This window comes from Stenella coeruleoalba, assembly GCF_951394435.1.
Source record: "Stenella coeruleoalba genome assembly, chromosome: 7".
Classification (NCBI taxonomy): domain Eukaryota; kingdom Metazoa; phylum Chordata; class Mammalia; order Artiodactyla; family Delphinidae; genus Stenella; species Stenella coeruleoalba.
Window position 1 is genome coordinate 8,980,293 of NC_137153.1, and position 26,548 is coordinate 9,006,840.

At 38.6% G+C, this 26,548-nt stretch overlaps 1 long non-coding RNA gene across 1 annotated transcript in view; it reads left to right on the forward strand.

The window, feature by feature from the left end:
• Positions 1-25,940, forward strand: part of LOC307188475 — a 41,631-nt gene extending 15,691 nt beyond the window's left edge. The window contains exons 3-5 of the long non-coding RNA XR_013828949.1: positions 18,413-18,720; positions 21,324-21,474; positions 25,275-25,940. This is a non-coding gene — a long non-coding RNA (uncharacterized lncRNA). The remainder of the gene's footprint in view (positions 1-18,412; positions 18,721-21,323; positions 21,475-25,274) is intronic.
• The last annotated feature ends 608 nt before the right edge of the window (positions 25,941-26,548 follow it).

The following is a 26,548-nucleotide window of genomic DNA, read 5'->3' on the forward strand; positions in this document are numbered from 1 at the left end:
GAGCCCCTGATCCTCAGGTACTGGTTTCACAGGGTATCAGCACACCCCCACACAGTAGACACCCGTGCCTTAGCCACAGGCAATGCACCTGTGCTATAGGATCCATGCAGGATTCACGCCCTGTGGCAGTTCTGTGTGTCCCAGATCCCAGGACCATGGCTGCAATACTGTTCTGAGCACTCTCAGTGCCAGCCCACCAGACCAAGTGCCGAGAGGATCCCTCAGCTAGAGCTTCTTCCCTTGGGGAAAAAGAAAAATGAACAGGAAGACCTTAGCAGCTGTGGTCTCTGAAGATCCCAATAGTCCTACCTGCCACTGCTTCCTGCAGGCCCGTGGCCGTCTGAGCAAGGTCAACCTGGGCTGACAGAGCAGCGTGGAGACTATGCCACTGTGCCTTCTCAGGATGCAAGGACACTGCACCCCACCCATCCAGCACCCTTGCAGCCACCTCCAGGTGAAAGTCTGTTCTCACTGAAGCCAGTACGGAAGGACTAGAAGAGGTGAATCTGCCCTCAAATGTGCAGACATCAGTGCAAAGCCACCAAGAAGACAAAAGCAAAAAACATGACACCACCAGAGGAACAGAATAATATTTCTGTAATTGTCCAAAGAAATGAAGACCTATGAGTTACCTGGTAAAGAATTCAAAATATATTAAGGAAGCTCAGCAAAGTTAAAGAGAATGCAAATAGACAAATCAATGAACTCAGGAAAAGAGTGCATGAACAAAACAAGAAGTTCAACAAAGAAATAGAAATCAGAAAAAAGAACCAGACAGAAATTCTGGAGATTAAAAATACACTGGATGAAATGAAGTGTGCAATAGGCAGCTTCAACAGCAACCTCAGCCAGGCAGAAGAAAGAATCTGTGAGTGTGAAGACAGATCTCTTGATATTATGCAGTCAGAGGAGAATAAAAAATAGAATGAAAAAGAGAGCAGAAAACCTGTGTGAACTGTGAGACATGATCAAAAGACATAATATTCACATTATGGGAGTCCCAGAAGGAGAAGAGAGAAAAAGGGATAGAAGCTGTATATAAAGAAGTGAAAACTTCCTAAATCTGGGAAGAGATATGGCCACTCAGGGATAGGAAGCTCAAAGATCCACAAAGAGACACAACCCAAAGAGATCTTCACTGAAACACATTATAATCACACTCCCAAAAATCAAAGACAGAGAATTTTAAGAGCAGCAAGAGATAAAAGACTCATCACATACAATGGAGTCCTTATAAGACTATAAGCATTTCTGAGCAGAAACCTTCCTGGCCAGGACAGAGTGAAATGATATATCGAAGTGCTCAAAGGAAAAAAAAAAACCTAACAATCAATAATACTTAACCCAGCAAAGCTGTCATTCAGAAATGGAGAAAGACATTCCCAAACAAAACCTAAGAAAATATGTCACCATTAGACCTTCCCTATAAGAAATGCTAAAGGGAGTTCTTCAAGATGAAAAAAAGGATGCTACTTCGTAACCTGAAAACATATGAAAGTATAAAATGACCTGGTAAAGGCATATATATAGTCAAATTAAAAATACTCTAATACTGCAATAATGGTATATAAATCATTTTAAAATATAGCACTCTGGTTAAGATACAAAACTGTTGAAAAAAAAAAACCCATAGCTACAATATTATGTTAATGGATACAAGATTTAGAAAGATGGAAATTGGGACATCAACACAAACTGTGGGCTGCAATTAAATGGGTGGAACTTTCTTATGCAATTGTAGTTAAGTTGTTATAAGCTTAAAATAAACAGTTACAACTTTAAGATGTATTTAAAAACTCATGATAATCACAGAATCAAAACCTATAATATAAAAACAATTAAGAGAAAAGAATCAAAGCATACCACACACACACAAATGATCAACTAACAAAGACAGCAAGAGATGAAGACAGAAACTAAAGAAACACAAAACAATTAGAAATTTATTAACAAAATGATGCTAGTAAGTCCTTACCCATCAATAATTACACTTATATGCCAGCAAACTGGATAACACAGAAGAACTGGATAATTTCATAGGAATATAGGACCTACAAAGACTGAACCATGAAGAAATAGAAAATCTAAAGATATCAATAAGTTCTAAGGAGATTGATCATTAACCAAATCCTCTCAACACAGAAAATCCCAAGACCAGATGGTTTCACTGGTGAATTTTACCAATATTTAAAGAAGAATTATAGCCAGTCCTTTTCAAATTCCTCCCAAAAATGCAACAGGAAGCAAAACTCCCAAACTCATTTTATGAGGCCAGCATTAGCCTGATACCAAAGCCAGATAAAGATATACAAGAAAATTATACAATATTCCTGATAAATATAGATGTACACATTTTCAATAAAATATTTGCAAAACAAGTTCAACAAGGGTCATTCCCGATGCTCAAATGGGATTTATCCATGGAATGCCAAGATAGCTCAACACACACAAATCAATTAATGTGATACACCATATTAATAGAATCAAAGATAAAAATAATACAATCATCTCAATAGATACCAAAAAAAAAAGCACTTGACAAGATACAACATCCTTTCATGATAAAAATGCTCAACAAATTGGTATAGAAGGAAAGTTCGCAGCATAATAAAGGCCATATATAACAAGCCCCCTGTTAACATCATACTCAATGATGAAAAATTAAAATCCTTTTCACTATGACCAGAAAAATGCAGAAATGGCCACTCTTACATTTCTATTCAAAATAGTACAAGAAGACCTAGCCATAGCAACTAGGCAGAATAAAGAAAGAAAAAGCATCCATATTGGAAAGGAAGAAGTACAATTATCTCTGTTTGCTGATCACATGATCTTATAAATATATAAAAAACTCTAAAGTCTCCACCAAAAAAAACCCTGTTATAACTAATAAACAAATTCAGTAAAGTTGCATGATAGTCAGTGTACAGTAATCAGTTGCATTTCTATGCACTTAACAATGAGCAATCTGAAAGGGAAATTAGGGAAGCAATCCTATGACAATAGCATCAAAAACAATAAAATACTTAGGAATACATTTAACCAAGGAGGTGGAAGACCTGTACAATACAAACTATAAGATGGAAAGGGATTGAAGAAGACACAAATAACTGGAAAGATATTCCCATGTTCTTGGACTGGAAGGGTTAATATTGTTAAAATGTCCTTGTTGCCTAAAGCAATCTACAGATGCAGCGCAATCTTGATCAAAATTCTAATGGCATTTTCACAGAAACTGAAAAAAAAAACTATCCTAAAATTTGTTTGGAACTACAAAAGACCCCAAATAGCCAAAGCAATCCTGAGAAAGAAGAACAAAGTGAGAGACATCACAATACCTGATTTGAAGTTACATTACAAAGCTGTAGTAATCAAAACAAAATGGTACTGGCATAAAAACAGTCAAACAATACAGAGTGCAGATATAAACCCCCACATACATGGTCAACTAATTTTTGACAAGGGTGCCAAAAACACGCAATTGAGAAAGGACAGTCTCTACAAATGGTGTTTGGAAAACTGGATATTCACATGCAAAAGAATGAAACTGGACCACTATATTACACCACTCACAAAAGTTAACTTGAAATGGGTCAAAAATATAAACGTAAGACCTGAAACCAAAAAAAAAACTCCTTGAAGAAAACAGGGAAAAAGATCCTTGACATTGGTCTAGGCAATTATTTCTTGGATAAGTCACTAAAATAACAGGCAGCAAAAACTAAGACAAGTGGGACTACATTAAACTAAATAGCTTCTGCCCGGCAAAAGAAACAATAAACTGAAGGAAGTTCAACCTACAGAATAGGAGGAAATATTCACAAACTATGTATCTGATAAGGGACTAATATTCAAAATATATACAAATAAATATCCAAAGCCCCCAAATAATCCAATCAAAATGGGCAAAGGGCTTGAAGAGTCATCTTTCCACAGAAGACATACAAATGGCCGACAGGTACATGGAAAGATGCTCAGCCATCGCCAATCAACAGGGAAATGCAAATCAAAACCACAAGGAGATACCACCTCACCCCGGTTGGGATGGCAATGCATCCCACTGCACTTTCTCTGTCCTGTCTGTTCAGTCCCCCATATACTGGCACAGATACCTGATGTTTAAATGTTTTCATGTTTATTACAGTACCTGCAATCAAAACACATACACAGATGAAATATTCCCTTAAATCCATCCCCCACTAGGTACACAGTCTGTGTTACTCTCTCCACAGTCCAGCCTTTTAGAAATATAATTCACATTCAGTGTCCATCGTTCTTGCCTGAATTTACTCCTTAAATTTCTGGGAATTGTTTGGGTTAGTTCTGGCCCCCAGCCCTGCATCCAAACTCCTCTCGCGAAATGAATAGCCTCCACTCCCCAAATCCAGTGGACGTTTAGTGGTCACCTTCCTGACTCTCTACAGCTTCTGCTGCATTAACTACCACTTTCTTCTTAAAACTTTATCCTCCTTGTGTGACCACAGGCTAGCTGACCCTGCTGAGGGCAAGATGATTCCTTTCAGCCTTGTTTGCAGTTGCCTTTTCTGCTCACCCCTTTTTAGTTATTCCCTATGATTTCTTATTTACTTTCATCTCATCTCATTCTGTGCACTCTGCTTATTCCATGTTCCCCACAGCTGTGGCTTCAAAAACATTCTGTGCATTAATGACTTCAAATCTCCTTCCATCCAGGGAGCTTCAGGACAAACACCTAACAAACACCTAATCAAAGTCTTTAGGGTGTATTCACCAGGTTATCTGACAAACAAGTATATGTCTCCATAACCACATGCACGAGACTCTGTTCATCCATCAAGGATGAGTTCCTAAAACTTATCACAATGCCTGATACATATTTGCTGTTTAACAGGGACTTTTAAAGTGTATAGTAATACATAGTAAATCAACAAAGGAATATATAGGTAAAATAAATGGTTAAAATCTCACAGTAATCTTAATTGTTTGCTCTTATATGGATATTAGTTTCTCCAGGTAAAAGTAAGTTTTCTAAGTGTGTGAATATGTCTTATGCTCCCTTGGGGAGCTATGATCCTAGCTCACTGTTTTTCTCACTTTTACACTTTACCTAAGATCTGTCTAAAGATTATCTTACAAGTTCTATCACATGCATTTGAATGAAGACCCACTTCTACATCTGACAGTACCCAAGATGAATATTTCCCAAATGTAATTCTGAAGAATACTTGGGTTTCTAAATCTATTAAAAGGCAACACACACAGAGACACACACACCCCCAATGACATTAGGAGAATCCATGCCAACGATAAGGGAAACTCACTTCTCCTGGTCATGTCCTAAATTACTTCTTATTTCTTTTTAGAAGGCATTCATTTAAAGATTAAGGATTTCAACAGTCATTTTATAACAAAAAGTTATCAAAGACATTATAAAATTTTTTATTTTCCATTAAGAAATTATGCAGCTGGTTTCAGTTCAAGATGGTGATGTAGGAGAATCCTGAATCACATCTCCCTCAGGCACACTGAATCTACGGCTACACGTGGAACAATGTCCTCTGAAAGAAACAAAAACTAGCTAAGCAACTCCTGCACGTTGGGTAAATGAGAAAAACCCACACTGAAATGGGTAGGAGGGGCTGAGACACAGCCTCACCATAAACCCCACTGTCCAGCATGGTGACGCACAATCAGAGGGACACACAACCCCAAGCTTCTCCCTGACGCGTGAAGAGTGTGGACCCTACATCAGGACCCCAACTTTTAAGACCTGCCTCTGAGACCAGCCCCCAAGATGTGTAGCTTTGAAAGCCAACGGGGCTTCTGTCCATGAGAGACAAGGTTGTAGGGCACTGAGAAATAGACTTAAAAGGCTTGTAGACACATACTCACCCACCCAGAGCCCAGCACAGAGGTGGCCGACTGAAAAGTGCCCTGGTTTTGTGGAAAGAGGCTTATTTGATCATCTTAAACTGTTGGCCTGACAAGCTGGCACCTGAATGAAGACACATCTAGGGGGCTGGCTGGGATAACCTCCAGGGACAGAGGCACCTTCTTCATGCCCTCCCTCTGCTTTGCTCCAGGTGGCCACTATCTCCTGAAAAAGGAGGGGGGACACACATTTGGTGACCTGATTTTGTGGCTGCCACCCAGGGAACATCCTTTGGTAGTGTGGATCTCATGGCCAGTGGGCTTACGATCATGGGTCTCATAGGAGTATGACAAACAGACAGAGTTCTTAGCTGGATACCCCCAGGGCACAAGGGAGAGGTAGCAGATTGAAACCCACAGTCTTTCTGTGAAAGAAGCCTATTAGCTTATCTTTGTAGTTACAGCCTGTGGGGTAGGGTCCTAATTAAACACACATCCAGGGACCAACTACAGTCTTCTGCAGTGATCAGGGAGGCCAGCAGTCACCATCTTTGCACTCTCCCTCTGCTCCACCGCAGGTTTCTGGTGTCTCTGAGAAAGGAGCTTGTGTACAAGTCTGGTGCCCCAGCTTTGTGGCTGCCACCCAGAGGACACATTCCTTGATAACCTGACTGGTGGCCAGTGGTGCTTCTGTTCACAGGTTCAACAGGACAGTAGCAAACAAAGAAACAGTTCTTTACTGGCTGTCACCCCAGAGCTCAGGGCAGAAGGAGCAGATATATATGCACAGATATATATACTTCTTCTTAACAAGAAGAGGTTTATGTTTATACTTTAAAAGCTTCTGCCTGGGGTCAGACTAGCCTGAATCTAGGTAGTGACTGAGGTCGTCCCCTCTGGGACACTGGCAGGTCTTAGCACAATCTCAGTTACTGGGAGCAACTAAAAATAAAGCAGGCTGCTTGGATAATCACAAAGGTTTCCAAGACAACCAAGAACTAGGGCACAGTTGAACTAGAAGCTTCATCTCCTACATGAGACCACTCCTCCAGACTGGGAGAGGTAGTAGCTGTTGTATCCAATGCACAGAAACCAACACAGAGATTCAAGGGAAATGAAGAAGATAGACTAATATGTTGCAAATGAAAGAAGAAGATAAAACTTCAGAAAAAGACCTTAATGAAAAAAAAATCAGTGATTTACCTGATAAAAAATTCAAAATAATTGTCATAAAGATGCTTACCAAACTTAAGAATGGATGAACACAAAGATCTAGAAAATATAAGAAAGTACCAAATACAAGTCAGAGAGCTGAAAAGTGCAATAATTAAACTGAAAAAAATACAATAGAGGGGTTTGACCATAGACTAGCTGGAGCAAAAGAAAGGATGAGTTAACTGAAAGTCAGGGGAGTGGAAGTTACCCAAGAAGAGCAGCAATAAAACAGAAGAATAAAGAGTGAAGACAGCTAAAGGGACTAAATGGATTTATAAAACAAAACAAAACAAAAAACAAGCCAAGAGGAGTCAGTCAGTTCCTACAAGAGACTCACTTCATATGTGAGGACACACACAGATGGAACATGAAGAGATGGAAAAAGGGACTAAATGGAAACAAAAAGAAAGCAGGGATAACAATACTTACATCAGTCAAAATGGACCTTAAGACAAAGACTGAAACAAGAGACAATGAAGATCATTACAAATGATAAAGAGGTCAGTCCAACAAGAGGATATTATATTTGTAAACATTTATGTACCCAACATAGGAGCAGCTAAATTTACAAAGTGAATATAATCAAAGCTAAACTGAGAAACAAAAAGCAACATAATAATACTAGGGGACTTAACTTACTCTTATCAATGGTTAGACATCCAGACAGAAAATCAATAAGCAAACATTGGCCTTAAGTGACAAGATAGACCAGATGAGCCTGACATATATATACAGAACATTCCATCCAAAAGCAACAGAATATACGTTCTTCTCAAGTGCACATGGAACACTTTCCAGGATACATCTTGTGTTAGCCCACAAAACGATCTTAATAAATTTAAGAAAATTGAAGTTATATCAAGCATCTTTCTATCCACAATGGTATAAACAAGAAATCAAGCACATGAAGAAAACTGGAAAATTCGCAAATATGTGGAGATTAAACAACATGCTACTGAACAACCAATGGATCAACAAAAAAATCAAAAGAAAAATTAAAAAATACCTAGAGACAAATAAGTGTGGAAACAAAACATACCAAAGTGTATGGGATGCAACAAAAGCAATTCTAAGACGGAAGTTCACAGCAATAAGTGCCTACCTCAAGAAACAAGAAAAAATCTCAAGGAACTAGAAAATGAAGCACAAACAAAGCCTAGAGTTAGCAGAATGAAAAAAATAGCAAAGATCAGAGCAGAAATAAATGAAATGGAGATTAAAAAGACAACAGAAAAGGTCAATGAACCTAAGAGCTGGTCTTTGAAAAGCCTTCAGTTAGACTCACCAAGAAAAAAAGAGAGAGGACTCAAAATTGAAATAAAAGAAGAGACATTATAACTCATGCCATGGAAATGCAAAGATCACAAAAGATTACTATGAACAATTATATGCCAACAAATTGGACAACTTATAAGAAATGAACAAATTCCTAGAAATGCACAAGCTAACAAGACTGCATTGTGAAGAAACAGAAAATCTGACAGAAAGATTTTATTAATAAGTAGATCAAATACGTAATCAAAAACCTCCCAACAGATGAGAAAACCAGGACCAGATGGCTTCACTGGTGAATTTAACCAAACATACAAAGAATAATTAATACAAATTTTTCTCAAACTCTTCCAAAAATAGAAGAGGAAGAAATCCTTTCAGACTCATTTTAAGAAGCCTGCATCGGGCTTCCCTGGTGGCACAGTGGTTAAGAATCTGCCTGCCATTGCAGGGCACATGGTTTCAAGCCCTGGTCCAGGAAGATCCCACATGACACAGAACAACTAACCCTGTGTGCCACAACTACTGAGCTTGTGCTCTAGAGCCCACGAGCCACAATTACTGAAGCCCGCATGCCTAGAGCCCATGCTCCATAACAAGAGAAGCCACCGCAATGAGAAGCCCGTGCACCACAACGAAGAGTAGCCCCCACTCGCCGCAACTAGAGAAAGCCCGTGTGCAGCAATGAAGACACAATGCAGCCAAAAATAAAATAAATTTATAAGCCAGCATTAACCTGATACCACAGCCAGAAGGATACGACAAGAAAAGAAAATTACAGGCCCATGTTCTTTTTTTTTTTTTTTTGCGGTACACGGGCCTCTCACTGTTGTGGCCTCTCCCGTTGTGGAGCACAGGCTCCAGACGCGCAGGCCCAGCGGCCATGGCTCACGGGCCCAGCTGCTCTGCGGCATGTGGGATCCTCCTGGACCAGGGCACGAACCTGTGTCCCCTGCATCGGCAGGCGGACTCTCAACCACTGCGCCACCAGGGAAGCCCCCAGGCCCATGTTCTTGATGAACATAGCTAAAAAAATCCCCAACAAAATATTAGCAAACCAAATTCAACGATACATTAAAAGGATCACACATCATGATCAAGTGGCATTTATTCCAGTGGTGCAAGGATGGTTCAACATCTGCAAATCAATAAATGTGATACACAACATTAACAAAATGAAGTATAAAAATTATATGAGGTCAATAGATGCAGAAAAAGCATTTGATGAAATTCAACATCTATTTATGATAAAACTCTCAACAAAGTGGGCATAGAAGGAATGTACCTCAATATAATAAAAGCCATATATGACAGACCTACAGCCAACATCATACTCAATAGTGAAAAACTGAAAGCATTTCCTCTGAGATCAGGAACAAGACAAGGATACCCACTCTCATTGCTTTTATTCAGTATAGTTCTAGCCAGAGCAATCAGGCATAAAAAAGAATGAAATGGCATCCAAGTACAAAAGAACTAAATCTGTCCCTTTGCAGATAACATGATATTAGATTGGCCAAAAATTTTGTTTGTGTTTTTCCGTAAGATGTATGAAGAAACCCGAATGAACATTTTGGCCAACCCAATAATATATACAGAAAACTCTAAAGGATCTACTGAAAAACTGTTAGGTCAAATAAACCAATTCAGTAAGGCTGCAAGATACATAATCAATATACAAAAATCAGTTGATTTCTATACACTAATAATGAATTATCAAAACAATATGATATTGGCATAAACACAGACATATAGTCCAATGAAACCAATTAGAGAGACAGAAATAAACATACACATACACAGTCAATTATTTTATGTCAAAGGAGACAAGTATTTATGTTGGGTATAGGACAGTCTCTTCAATTAATGGTGTTGGGAAAACTGGACAGCCACATCAAACGAATGAAACTGGATCACTGTCTCACACCATACCCACAAATTAACTCAAAATAGATTAAAGATTTGAATACAAGAACAGAAACCATGAAACTTTTAGAAGAAGTCACAGGAAAAAAGCTCCTTGAAATCAGTCCTGGCAATGATTTTTTTTTTTTTTTTGGATTTTTGGATTTAACAGCAAAAGCAAATGCAAGATAAGCAAAATTAAACAAATGGGGCTATAGCAAACTAAAAATATCTGCACATCAAAGGAAACCACCAACAGAATGAAAAGGCAACTTACTGAATGAAAGAAAATATTTGCAAACCATATATCTGACAAGGAGTTAATAACCAAAATATATAAAAATCTCATATAACTCGATACCCAAAATACCTGAATAATCCAATTAGAAAAAATGGGCAGAGGTTCTAAATGGACATTTTTCTAAAGAAGACATACAGATAGATGGCCAAGAGACACATGAAAAGATGCTCAACATAATTATCAGGAAAATGCAAATCAAAACCACAATGAGATTACCTCACGCCTGTCAGAACAGTTATTATCAAAAAGACAAGAAATAACAAGTGTTGGAGAAGTTGTGAAGAAAAGGGAACGGTTGTGCACTGTTGGTGGGAATTTAAATTGGTGCCATCACTATGGAAAACAGTATGGACGTTACTTAAAACATTAAAAATAGAATAGGCCAGCCATTACACTCCTAGATATTTATCCATAGGAAATGGAAATGCTAACTCGAGAAGATATTTGCACCCTTATGTTCATTGCATCATTATTTATAATAGCCAAGTTACTGAAGCAACTTATGTGTCCAATGATAGTTGAATGGATAAAGAAGATGTGATATGTATATATATATACACACACTATATATATAGTAAAATACTCAGCCATAAAAAAGAATGAAATAATGCCATTTGCAGCAACATGGATGGACCTACAGATTATCACACTAAATGCAGTAAGTCAGAAAGAGAAAGACAAATATCATATGGTATCACTTATAGGTAAAATCTAAAATGATGATACAAAATGAACTTATTTACGAAACAGAAACAGCCAGAGTTTTTTGGGGAACTTGATGACTTGGCAATAGTACACCAGAAATGTTCCACCCATAGGATTCTACAATTCAACTGGCATATTCTTAAGAGCCAAAATAACATGAATGCTTATGGATTAATTTGTACACTTACATTCACTGCGTGAATAAATCATTAAAATATAAAACTTAAGTGGAGCTGGCAACAGAAAACAAAGAAGGTAGGATTTCTTTACATAAAATGAATTTTAAAACTCGTGTGAAGAAATAGAAAAGATATTGCTGCTTTTACTCTTGAGATCATTTTGGATCGAAGTCTCTTAAACCTGTGCATTTGTAAGTCATAGGGTAATTAGTCATCTTGAATCAGCTATACTGTCCCATTTTCTCTAAGTAGAAATAACTACTATCTTAGGTCAGCTTTCTCAGTGTTTTGATAGTCATTTTAAATCCCAAGTAGCTTATTATGCATTTGGAATCTAAGAAGTATGACAGTGGTTACCTAAATTAATAATGAAAAATAAAATGTTTATGCATTTCCATCAAAACTGTTTCTTGCTAGACATCATTTAACAAGATAATCTATCATTTTCATTCAATCTTGCTCTAATGCCACCCCTCCCCCCCCAAAAAAAACTTTCACTAAATATATGAATCAAAACCCAAAACCAGGGATATTTTTGTTTGTTTGTTTAAAATTAATTTAGTCATAGAGATGAATTACACTGGTACTGATTTTTCATTTAAGAGGAGGAACATTTCTTAATAGCTATAGAAATTGATAAGCCCATTCCCAGATATCCAAGTGTAAATTTATTTCTGTTAGTTTTCATGCGTAAATCATGTAAATTCAAAGTTTCTATTTCCATATCCTATAATTTCTAATGTTTAAAAAGCATTATTTACTTCACTGCTATTACGGGCCTTCGTTCTCACAAGGCAAAAATTTAATGTTGGCTGTAGGAGGTTGTTGATACACAGTGAGAAAAGAAAATGTGAAATGTGGAACTATTACAAATCTAAGAGGAAAAAACAATAATGGTTTTAGTGGACTTCTGATGGCCAGTTGCAACATTCCTGTCTGCAATTTTCCCTCTGAAGTAAGCGCTACTTTCTCAGTGGGACCCATGCACGGCTAAGAACAAGAGCAATAATATTATATCCGATAATTACTTGACATAAGTTCCCTGACTAGCAGAATTGATTTTGGTTTCTCATATGACTAATGCATGCTAATGGGATTTAAATTGCACAGATCTGAAAAGTGGTAATTTTATGCATTTGGAAAAACGATTGGTTTAAATTTCATAAAAAGAGTTATTCTCATGTTCTAAAAATCTTTCACCTAAGGTGTTTCCGTGCTGCTGAATAGATTTTGTTTAAGAGGTAACAACCTAAACATAAGATTTTTTTTTTTTTTTTTTTTGCGGTACCCGGGCCTCTCACTGTTGCAGTCTCTCCCGTTGCGGAGAACAGGCTCCGGACGCACAGGCCCAGCAGCCATGGCTCACGGGCCCAGCTGCTCCGCGGCATGTGGGATCCTCCCGGACCGGGGCACGAACCCGTGTCCCCTGCATCGGCAGGCGGACTCTCAACCACTGTGCCACCAGGGAAGCCCTAAACATAAGATTTTTAAACTGCTATTTTGAGACATATTTGTTGTAATCTCTAAAATATAATCACTCACATTTCGCTGATTTAGTATTCCAAATGAGGAACTGGAGATTTAATTCTATTTGGAAAAGAATTTGTCTTGCTTTTTTCTATTCCTGGCTGATGATTTTCAGCTTAAAATATCAATCTTTAAAAAAATCAATGTTTTTTAAATATTTAAAATTTGTCCAATTTATCCTTTAAGCAGAATTTCTTTGAATCATATTAGTAAGAAATAAAACATTTTATTTCATTGAGGCCTCAAGAGTAAATTCCAGAACCTTCCTTGACAACGCATCCTGGGATTTAATAACTCCACTAACAGGAAAGTCTTACTATATTATCTACAAGTCCTTGTGCTCCAACTTAAACTCACGGCCCCTGGTTGCATCCCGTGCAGAAATCACGAACAGCTGGCCATCGACCAGTCTTTTGAATAATAACTTTTCATGTACTTGAATTTCATTGCTAAATTTCTCTTACATCAATAAAAGAATCTATTTGTAAAGGTTTCCTCTTGGGCCTCTTAGGTCTTCCCAGTGCTGTTAAAATAACAATTTTTTTTGTATATATACAACAGAAAATACACGTAGCTTTAAGACTTGTATGAAAGGCTCTATTCTTAGCACTGTTCAGATGCTGGTTAGACATAGCCATGAACGTGACCTTAAAGCTCCTGACTTGCAGTTTCTCCGTGTGGTTTTGTTTCTATTCCCTTTGCTTCAGCCACGCCTGTCTTTTCATTTTAGTATCGAAAGCACGTTTCTCTGGGGATCCCCGCCTCTCCCTTCTCAGCCTGTGTTCCTGGTGGGATGGTCTCCATCATTAGCTCAGGAGTGGACCGCTAAGGCCTCAAATCCATCCTCATATTGGGTTGGCCAGAAGGTTCCTTCGGCTTTCTCCGTAAGGTGGCTCTAGTGGCACTTAGTTGTCTTTAACTTCATTCGAAACAACTCTGTTGGATTGTATGTGACAGCTGTCCTATCAGCGTGCATGTAGAAAAAGACTTATCAAAATTGGTGAATTTTTGTGTAGCCATTTTAATATTGAAGGTGAAAGAAAAAGAGCAACATTTTCAACATATTCTGCTTTATTCAAGAAAGATAAAAATGCAACTGAAACGGAAAAAAGGATTTGTGCAGTGTATGGAGAAGGTGCTGTGACTGACTGAACGTGTCAAAACTGGTTTGCGAAGTCTCGTGCTGGAGATTTCTCACTCCACGATGCTCCACAGTCAGGTAGACCAGTTGAAGCTGATAGTGATCAAATCGAAACAATAATTGAGAACAATCAACATTATACCACGTGGGAGATCACAAACATACTCAAAATGTCCAAATCAGGTGTTGAAAATCATCTGCACCAGCTTGTTTATGTGAATCACTTTGATGTCTGGGTTCCACATAAGTTAAGTGAAAAAACCTTCGTGACCATATTTACGCATGCACTTCTCTACTGAAACATAATGAAAACATTCCGTTTTTAAAACAAATCGTGATGGGCGATGAAAAGTGGATACTGTACAACGATGTGGAACAGAAGAGATCGTGGGGCAAGCAAAATGAACCGCCACCAACCACACCAAAGGATGGTCTTCATCCAAAGAAGGTGATGTTGTGTATCACCTTGTGTATCACGGTGGGACTGGAAAGGAGTCCTCTATTATGAGTTCCTTCTGGAAAACGAAACAATTCATTCCAACAAGTACTGCTCCCAATTCGACCAACTGAAAGCAGCACTAGATGAAAATCACCCAGGATTAGTCAACAGAAAACGCATAATCTTCCATCAGGATAACGCAAGACCGCATGTTTCTTTGATGACCAGGCAAAAACTGTACAGTTTGGCTGGGAAGTTCTGATTCATCTGCTGCACTCACCAGACATTGCACCTTTGGATTTCCATTTATTTTGGTCTCTACCGAATTCTCTTAATGGAAAAAATTTCAATTCCCTGGAAGACTGTAAAAGGCACCTGGAACAGTTCTTTGCTCAAAAAGATTAAAAGTTTTGGGAAGACGGAATTATGCAGTTGCCTGAAAAATGGCAGAAGGTAGTGGAACAAAAGGGTGAATATGTTGTTCAATAAAGTTCTCAGTGAAAATGAAAAATGTGTCTTTTATTTTTACTTAAAAAAACGAAGACACTTTTTGGCCCACCCAATACTTTGCCACCTACCGGCCCTCCTCAGACACCAGCACATTAACTGATTAATGGAAATGAGGTTAAAGGTCCAATTCCGGCCAGTGACACACCAGATATATCTGCCTGGGGCTTTTGTAAAACAGTGTTTTCTCTCTCTCCTGTTAATAAGACAGAAGACATGCTCTCTTTTGTGAGTGGTGTGGAGTGAGCAATGCAGTAGGGTGTGGAGTGGGCAGACATAGCAGGGCCTGCGTTGCTTCTTCTCTGAGAGTATCCAGCCTGGAAATAAAACTGATGAAATTCTCATGATCTCCTGACAGGGCTGCACTTGAAATCAAGCCTGCCCCTGGGCTGTTCTGTTATACTAAAATATACAGAGCTTTATTTGTATATATTATTAATCCAAGCATATTTTTGTATGCTTGGGTCAACGGCAGTTGATTTTTATATCATTTGAATAAAAGATCACTAATTCACGAAATAGTCTCCTGAAACTTTTCTAGTTTCCGGAATTGTCTGGTTGGCAAACAAGAACCACCTAAAAATGTTTGGGAAAATAAATATGAAAAATATATGAATTTCTCTTTGATATAAATCACAGCAATTTTATTTGCATCTGTCTCCTAGAGTAATGGAAATAAAAACAAAAATAAACAAAAGCTTTTGCACAGCAAAGGAAACCAGAAAGAAAACGAAAAGACAACCTGTGGAATGGGAGAAACTATGTGCGAACATTGCGACCAACAAGGGATTAATTTCCAAAATATACAAACAGCTCATACAGCTCAATATCAAAAAAAAACCAAACGCAATCAAAAAAATGGGCAGAAGATCTAAATAGCCATTTCTCCAAAGACATACAGATGGCCAAGAGGCACATGAAAAGATGCTCAACATCACTAATTACTAGAGAAATGCAGATTGAAACTACGAGATGTCACCTCACACCAGTCAGAATCGCCGTCATCAAAAAGCCTACAAACTGTAAATGCTGGAGAGGGTGTGGAGAGAAGGGAGCCCTCATGCACTGTTGGTGGGAATGTAAATTGGTGCAGCCACTATGGAGAACAGTATGGAGGTTCCTTATAAAACTACAAATAGAACTACCATACAACCCAGCAATCCCACTACTGGGCATATACCCAGAGAAAACTCTAATTTGAAAAGGTACACACAGCCCAGTGTTCACAGCAGCACTATTTACAATAGCCAAGATGTGGAAACAACCTAAATGTCCACTGACAGATGAATGGATAAAGAAGATGTGGTCCATATACACAATGGAATATTACTCAGCCATAAAAAATGAAATAATGCCATTTGCAGCCACATGGATGGACCTAGAGATTATCATACTAAGTGAAGTAAGTCAGACAGAGAAAGACAAATGTCATATGATATCACTTACATGTGGAATCTAAAAAACTGATATAAATGAACTTATTTACAAAACAGAAATAGACTCACAGACATAGCAAACAAACTTATGGTTACCAAAGGGGAAAGGTGGGGGAGGGATAAGTTAGGAGTTTGGGATTAGCAGATAAACACTACTGTATATAAAATAGATAACCAACAAGGACCTACGCTATAGCACAGGGCACTATATTCAATATCTTATAATAATCTGTAATGGAAAGAATCTAAAAAAGAATATATATATAATATTTTATATATGAAAAAGTATATGTATATATATAACTGAATCACTGTGCTGTACACCTGAAACTAACACAACATTGTAAATCAACTACATTTCAATAAAAAATTTTAAAATATATAATTCTCATGATTAACTTCTCTAAATGCTAACAATCTTACTGGGGAATACTTTTTTCTCTTGCAACTACAAAATTCTAAAAATAAAAAATGACTGTGATTGAATTCTCCAGAACAGACATGCCAGTCTAAAATTATTGGAGGTGCTGGAGACTTTTATATGATCAGATACAATTGAGGAAGCAATTAAGTCATTACTCATTAGTGCTAATGAGCTTGTTATTCAGGCTTATTTCTCAAGCAGAAGAAAATAGGTGCCTCATCCCTGAGAGAAGAGTGATTCCAGGCATAGAACGCTGAGCACCAGTCCTACTGCAGCGCACGAAGGGGATGCACCCTCGGGGCAAAGCTTCCCAAGTCCTAGTAACAGCAAGGATGGCGCAGAACACACCTGGGAGGACATGGAAAACTAGCTGGGGAGGAGGGGCCTGGGAAGGCACCTAATCAGCTAAGGAAGGGGGCAGGAGGGGACGACTTTTCCTACAGTCTGTGTTCTCATACCCTCTGAATGGGGATGGAACAGGGGCACATACTACCTGCTCAAAAGCAAACATTTCAAAACCACAGCGAATGACAACAATAGTTATATGCCAATTATATCTCAATAAAGCTGGGGAAAAATCATCTGCCATTTGCCATCATTCTGGGGAAATAAATTCTTGAGAGTGAGGTTTGCATTTTCTAAGTTACTGTATTCTTCATAGCACTTTGTCTTCTATAAATATTTTAAGGCTTCTTTTCTGTGTTCTCTCAAAGATACCCCACTAGCCTTCAAAGTATTTTTTCCTAATTTTCTTTCTGTTATTTGCGTAATAATTCTTTATTCTAGGCATATTCTTCTCTCTAAGCACTGTCTACCCAAACTGCAGCTTCCTCTTTCTTAACCAGCCCTAGAGATATTTCCACACTGCAGTCATTTTCAACACCCCTACCCCCCGCAATATACCCACATATACACATTTCTTTCCCTCCGTGAAAATAATGTTCCATAAACCCGGGACCATGCAATCTGCGGGTGGATATGCTGGCCATCCTTCATGCTGCTGGTTTCAACCAATTCCCTTCAAGCGTTAGGAGTCTGTCCCATCCATTCATCTGTTTACCCAGCAAACATGTATTACCGCCTTTGTTACAGCTGTTGTCCTTGACATTGCAGATATGATTACAAATAAGAAACTTCGAGTAACTTACAGTTAAATGGCTTTGTTAACATTCAATTAATTTACATTCCATGGAAAGGTTCTTAAGAGCTTTTGATGTGTTGCCTAAAAGGGGGTTGTGAACCTTGAACCTCAGTGCCCATATCCTTTATTTCATTTGTATCCTGGTGGTAAGATCTAGGGGACTAGGTTGAAAAAAATACAGGAAATGAAAGCATCTGGAGGGAGGTGGTTGGATTTAGGGTTGTTTGAAAACCCGATGCTACTGGATGGGAGGCATGCGTTGTTGCTTGATTTTTAAGCAGAAAGTTCTCACGGGGAAATTGTTCCTGTTGGAAAGTACTCCACCCCATCGTCTTGTCCTTTATAGAGATTTTTTGTCTTGAAAATGCAGGCACTGAAGAAAATGGGTTTTCAGGTGAGATAAAGAAGGCATTTAAGTAGAGTGTTCAACTTACTTGATCAGAATGTTCACCTGGTGGTTTCATGGAAAAGAGAGATTCAGGAAGCACCCACTTGATTCTCATGGTCAGACTGGCTCTGGAAATACTGTGTTGGAGAATCACAAGAGGATCGACTAGATTAACTGCCTTCAGGTTGTATCAAACTCATGAACTTGAAGTCTATCCTTAAAAGTAGAAATGACAACTTTCAAGATTCTCCCACCTTTTACGTTTCTTTAGCTCCATCTCAAAAATCAAGGTGAGATCATGCTTCATCCTGTGCCCCCTACGTTATAATCAATTCTCTCGTATGAGAAAATCCAGGATACCAAGTACTACTTTATCGATAACACTTAATTTTCTTTATAATTGTAGATCTTCAGATATCAATAAATTTAGTCCTCATCCTCAGTGCACTTGAAAAGGCACCCATCTCGTCTCATTGATCTGTTGTAATTATGTTCACATCATCATATCAAGCTCATACACAAACACCAGCATTTCCAATTTCCATATAGTGTTTCCATAAACATCTTACATTAAAATTAACCTGGTATGTCTCACTGTGTTTCTGCTCTATTTACTCTGATGTAGATCATCTGGCACATTGCTATTTCTTTCTGAATTTAATGACGTACAAATCTCTGTTTTTTAAATTAAAGTCTATTTCATATTTTCCTGGGCACTCTACTACTTTCCACATTCAGGACTGTGCTTTTCCACATAGAACACTTCACTTTCTCCCTGGACTCTGGGCTCAAGAGCAGCCTCTGAAATTCTTGGGAAAGTTCTGACAAACAGACTCACAAATTTTATAAATAAAATTATGAAAATAATAAAATTTCACAATTCTCATAGCCAAATAAAGCTTTCAGATTCTCTGTACACAGTAGCCACTCAATATATTTTTTTAGAATAAATAAATCAGTTATAGGTCTATATAAATTTCAGTATCCTCCTTTTATATTTTTCCTATTAATCTTTACTGTCTAAATAATAACTAAGCTCTATCCTTTCTTAATTCTCATTTGTGTAACTATCTCTGTTTTTCTAAATACTTTGACTTTTAGTTTGACTTCCATAATTTCAGAAGAACAAATTTGTTACGTATAGTAAAATAAGAATATATATGCGGTAAACTTATTTTGAAAAAGTTACCTGAACATTACAATTTTGTTAAATAAGTGTATGTTGTTATACTTTCAAGGCCAACAATAAGTAATTTAAATGCCACTAATTTTTAAATTTCCTCATGTAAATGGAACTAATATCCACTTTCAGGTTATGCAATATATATACAATGTTTTTCAACGTTTTTACAGTAAAGGCACTGAAAAGCTGGTAGCTATAATCATTAAATGGATTGATCTTTGGTGTGTTGGAAAAAATGAACCATTTCTTTATCTGACAAACATTTTTCAAGTATACAGTGAGGAAAAGACATTGAGTTGTTAGAAGATTGATTCAATGAATCATAAAATTTTTTAATATTATCTACACAAAACACACGAAATGCTTCAAGGTTGCTATGGTCTGAATGTCTGTCCCCAAAAATTCATATGTTGAAATTCCCACCCCCAAAAGTGATGGTACTTTTAGGTGGGACCTTCGGGAGGTGCTTATGCAATGAGGGTGGAGCCCTCACGAAAGAGGTTGGTGTCCTTATAGAAGGGACCCACAGTGCCCAAGCCCCTTCTGCCATGTGAGAGCATCTGAAAGAGGGTCCTCCCTGACCACACTGGCAATACAGCTGATCTCAGAACTGTGAGCAATACACTTCTGTTGTTTGCAAGTTGTCCAGTCTGTGGTGTTTTATCACAGAGCAGACCAACTGAGTAAGGCAAAGGTACCAACTGTATCTGCTCCTTATTCAACGTCTTAGCAGACTTTCATCATGTTATTTGATTGGTGCTTCTCATCACATAGGCTGAGGACTCACACCTGTGATACATTCCTTCCTATGTAGATGCCAAGGCCCAAAGCCTGGAGTTCACGTCTGCCATATGTCACAGACCTCAAATTCTCTGCCATAGTTTTCTGATAGCTTTGCAGTAAATTTTGATTCCTATAAAATCAGGAGAGGAAAGACTGAATCTCTCCTTATTACAGATGAAGGCTTCCTGCCAAGGCCCCTTGATGCTCCATCTGAGGGTTTCCTGTTGGTCCACATGCGGGCAGAGAAGAAGTGCCAGGGGTTACATGTTACCAGGGGCAGCTGTCAAAGAATTTCAGGTGTAAATAAGAAGACACATAATCCAGGTTTCCTCACACCTTGTTCAGAATAGTTCTAAGGCAGGTTTCACATAATCTCCAGATTTTCTAGGAAGATTGAGCTTCAGTGGCTCACGGTTGTAATGGGATTGATAACCTCCTTTTGTGGCTTTAACTTCCTACCCCTTCTCAAATAAAGGCCTTAAACTCAAACCCTGTCTGATGGTCTGCTTCTGGGGAGAACCCAGGCCAAAATAATCGATATTAGAATTGGTCCTGTAAATAGAGTATGATTCCTGGGCAATACTGGAGCAGCTCTGGAGCAGAGGTTAAAGGCCACCACTTCACAGTGGTGTAATCCCTTTTAGATTTTATGTCAACAACTGAATTGAATCACTTATCTTTTGTGTCCAAATTTTTCTTTCGTGATTTATACACCTTACCTCTATATTTTGGGTGAGTTCAACTCAAATATTTATTTTATTAAATGAGATTCTATTTGTGAAAGGTCTATCAAAATGTTCAGTATTATAGAAATATACATTTAAAACTTTTAGAAAAACTCTATTATTTTAGCATTATAGTTTAGGTTATTTCCTTTTTTTTTTGCGGTACGTGGGCCTCTCACTGTTGTGGCCTCTCCCGTTGCAGAGCACAGGTTCCGGACGCGCAGGCTCAGCGGCCATGGCTCACGGACCCAGCCTCTCCGTGGCATGTGGGATCCTCCCGGACCGGGACACGAACCCACGTCCCATGCATTGGCAGGCGGACTCTCAACCACTGCGCCACCAGGGAAGCCCAGGTTATTTCCTTTTTATGCCAACTTAGAAAATGTATATAATGGTGAAGGAAACACAAACATCACAATTTTAATCATAGTTTGTGTGGTCTTAAAATGCATTATCCTTGCATTTGCTTTTAAATATTAGAGTCTGTTTAAGTTATTATGTGTTTGTAAATTTATTTTTTTTAGAAAGTGAGGTATATATTTTGTCCAAATAAGAAATAGGCCAGACATCAACATTTGAATGGTACATTATAGTAAAATTAAAATGTTGTAGAGTGAATTTTCTTCTGAATAGGCATGGAGGTGCTTCTCTGAACTGTCCAACTTGAAATCATTTTAAAAATATTGTATCCGTTTTTCAGTCTTATAACTGCAGTTAACCTGAATATACCTTATTATGGATGAACTTTAATGACAGAATGTGCTCCAACTCTACTCAAAAGATAAAATAAGAGCGCGTTAGCAGTGTGTACTGAATCAAAGGTTTGAGTGTTTGAGTCTTGAGTCTAAGTGTTGAACAGTAGGTGAAGTTTTGAGTGTCAAAGTGCTGAGTCTGGAAGCATCAAGATGCCACGTGGAGGCTTAGCAGATCCCCGTCTGAACCACTGTCATCTGCCAGCAAGTTGCCTTCACGTAAATTTGCTTTTACTCCAAAAGACCTAGCTTGGTTCTTGCCTTGTTTGTGTCGGTTACTCCTCACACCTATCCACAGCAGATCTCACTGACTACAGACCCCAAGTGGATCCCGAATCTGCCCTCTTCATTTCCATCCTACCACCTAGTAAGAGCCACAGTCTTCTGCTGAGACAACAGCTTCACACGGCCATCCTTGCCTTTGTCATTTATTCTGTCGTCATCTATTTCCTATAGAGAAGCTCTCACATCACCTTTTCAAAGTTTCAAAGGTTTTCTGTCACACTTAGACTCAAATATAACTGCGTTCCTTTGATTACAAGGCCCAAAGTGGTCTGTTCCGTCCTGACCTGGGCGTTCCCATCTGTACCTCTCTTCTGAGCACCGATCACAGGCCCGTCACCTTGGTTTTCCTCCTGTTCTTTCAACGCATTTCGTTTTCTCCTGCCTTAAAGCCTTTGCTCCAGGTACTTCCTCTTCTGGAACGTTTTGTCTTCTTATCCTGGCACATATGGTCCTTCTCACTATTCAGATCTGAAACTAAAAGCCACCTCCTAAAACAAGAGGGCAAACGTCCCCTGAGCTCTGGGTCCACAGGAGACGTTGAGCCACTCTGTAAGGCATTACCCTGCGTATGATGTACTACCATCTGCTGGCTTTCCTATTGCATAGCTGTATGTTTACTTTACTCCCAAAGTAGAATGCAGGGCAGGGGGCTAGTCTTTTCTCCTTTATCACTGTACTCTCAGCATCTCAAACCATAAATAAATTTATAAAGTCAGGAAATATACAGTAACTGTAAAATGAAAACTATTTAAAACGTTTACATTTTGCCTCAATATTGCTACTTCTTTGCTATTTTAAAAATAAATTTATGTGATGAAGATCAAATAAAATGTGAGGCTTGAAATACTGTCGTACCTCAGTGGGAATAAAGGCAAATATCTCAGGTTTCAACATCATATAGTGTAATCATGGCCCTTGCTGTCACCATGCTTTTCAGAATGCTAATTATATCTTGGACTTGGATGAATGTGTTAGTTAGGCATCTCCAGCTCATTTCTGAAGGAAACATTTCTCAAAAGTACAGAATTTGTAAAACAATTAGGAACAACTGCTATCACCATTGCTTTGAATCTTAGAGATTCTTTAAAGTTGTCCCTTAGGGAAAAAAGTTTGTATTTTCAAACATAAAAAGATGTTCTAAAGCATCACTTTTTCTGTCTACAGCTGCATCAAGGTGTAGTCCTCATTTGATTTGCACAGTAGTAGTGGTGTTTCACTGCTTCGTAATAGCATTTATGTTACAAAGGCATCTGCTCAAGCAGCAGAATTCTCAGAGTACTCACTGGAAGCCCTCTGTCCATGAGCATTTTCTGAATGATGGGAGCAAGTTTCAGGGGCTGATGTGCAGAGATAATTGTAAAGCATTTGAACGGTAGTTATATATGGCATTTACTGTGTAAAGTTTTAAGGAAAATAAATGGACACAAAACTCCCAACGAGTTCCTGGATTGTCCATGTTTCTTTCACGATCAAGAAAGGAAGATAGGGCTTCCCTGGTCGCGCAGTGGTTGAGAGTCCACCTGCCGATGCAGGGGACGCGGGTTCATGCCCCGGTCTGGGAGGATCCCACGTGCCGCGGAGCGGCTGGGCCCGTGGGCCGTGGCCGCTGAGCCTGCGCGTCCAGAGCCTGTGCTCCGCAACGGGAGAGGCCACAGCAGTGAGAGGCCCGCGTACCGCTAAAAAAAAAAGAAAGAAAGAAAAGAAAGGAAAATAAAGACACAAAGCCTCTAGCAGGCCATTGCTATTGCTACCTTTTATTTCATCAAATCCAAGATGTCATGATTTCAAGGTGCTTCATTAAGAAAGCCACTAAGAAAGAAAAAATTTACATGAAAATCATTAAGAAAGGAAACATTTACACTTAAACTATGGCAGACATTGACAATCAAGCTTCTTATGCATTAAATGTAAAACAAAACAAAACAAGACAAAATTGCACCTCAGCATTCATGGAATACTACCTGGCAGATCGTGTGCTCAGGGCAAACTCAGCCCTGTCCTCCCAGGCTGTCCCTGAGATGCTGAGGTTGTTCACCATCCAAGGTGGACCCAGAGAAGATGACCTGTTATCACGGCCACAGGTGCCCTCCATGTAACACCTCACCTTTACCCAAGAGTTGGGGGTGGGGTGGGTGTTACATTTTCTGTATTGACCACATCTCAAATAATTAGGCTCTTGACTTACTTCTTCACTGAATAGCTTATTCATTTAGCAACTGTTTACACAACATCTTATTCCACTACTATGAAAGCGCTAGTGATACGGAGATCCATGGTCTAAGAAAGTATCATGATATATATACATATATATATATATATATATATATATATACACCTTATATCATCTAAGGTATACACGCACACTAAAGTTCAAGCCACATTTTGATAACAAAAAAGAGAGAAAACCAACCTAGAGCAAAATACCAAAATAGACAAATTCCTACTCACATTTTAGTTTTTGCAAGACAATTCTTTTATAAAGTATTAAAGATTATTATCAGAACTAACATTGTTTTATATGTTTTCTCAGGTAATTGTCAAGTCAGAGGGGTTTTATTCCACTGGTTCAGATATTCCTAGTGAAAACACTGTGGTCTTCACAAGGTCTCAACTGAAAAAACAACAACTCTTCCAGATATTGTTACACTAGATATTTCTTACCACATTCAGTATTTTGGTGCCCAAAACTGGTACTATTTCTCAAAGGGCTTTTACATAGTTGATCTTATTTTATTTATATAATCCTATGTAGTAGATAGGATTTATTATGCTTATTTTTACTTTCAAGGAAACTGAGGTTTAGAGAGAACCAGACATTCCAGCAAAGTCACAGAACTTGTAAATTGCAAAGGCAGGATTTCTTCCTGCCTTTTAGGTCACATCAGAGGACCCTCATGTCCCAGTGATCACGTGGTAGAACCTTGAAAAGCGTTTCTCAGGTTAGATGAAGATGGAGAGAAATATATGAACGTGGTTTCACCCACTCAATCCTCATTCTTAAATAGTGTTTACATGTATCAATTACTCTCTGTCCAAGGAAAGCACAGTGATTTTGTAAATATGCCATCTGTCTTAGTGAACAAGAGGTGATACAGGTTTACATCCTCATTTTGCAGATGGACAAGCTCAAGGACAACTTAATTACCGAGGACAAGCTGTGGGGCCCAGGACTTCCACTGCCGTTTCTAAGGTAGGTCTTTCCTAGGCCTCTTGCAGCTCTGTTTTATGTACTGTGGTCCTACAGCCCGATTTTCCATTCACTAGGTTCATATAAAATCAATATTTATTTCATATAGAATCATGTACTTCAAAGGCTTCAGGTAAATCAATATGTAGGATTCATTCTATAAGAAGAGCAATTAGCTCCCAAATATTGCAGTTACTGCAGATTTGAAAGCTAGAAGTTGCCCATATCAAAGGAAAAGTCACCTAGCTTATGTGATCCCGATTTTCACTTTTGTTTCTAAGGGTGACCCTAGGTGAATAGAAAATAAAAAACAAAGAAAGAATATCTAAAACAACCACTCAATATTATTTTAGATAATCAGTGCCTGTCATGCCGAACGGTTGTCTGGAGTGGAGTTGTGAAAAATACTGTTAATTTTTATTTAGTTCTTTGAATGTAGAATTATTATAAGATGATTTTTAATATAAATTTATTTTATTTTTATTTATTTTTGGTTGTGTTGGGTCTTTGTTGCTGCACACAGGCTTTCTCTCGTTGCGGGGAGTGGGGGCTACTCTTCGTTGCGGTGCGCGGGCTTCTCACTGCGGTGGCTGCTCTTGTTGCAGAGCACAGGCTCTAGGCATGTGGGCTTCAGTAGTTGTGGCACACAGGCTCAGTAGTTGTGGCTCACGGGCTCTAGAGCACAGGCTCAATTGTTGTGGTGCACGGGCTTAGTTGCTCCGTGGCGTATGGGACCTTCCGGAACCAGGGCTCGAACCTGTGTCCCCTGCATTGGCAGGCGGATTCTTAACCACTGTGCCACCAGGGAAGCCCCAAGATTTCTTAAACCTAATATTTATCCTGCCAAATAACCAAGGGGTAATTAATACATTTTGTAAGGAATATAATGAGAACTGACTACAGTTGAGAGAACACTTAAGAAATTGCGGTTTTGGCAAGAAGAAGAAAACATACCAGGAATATCACTGTTCCACACTCTAATACAACAAGCTGGCACTGACGCTCTGAAGGACCCAGCCCACCCTTGCCATTTGATCCTCTAACACAAACACATCAGCATCTACCCTGAGAGGAATCCAGCCCATCCTTCAGCTGTCCCATATTTTTTTTTGAACAAATTATTATCAGATTATTGGCATTGGATCTAGTCCTTCTACCTTGTCAAATGCAAAGATCTTTCCTTTTAAAATATCCATCAGATGG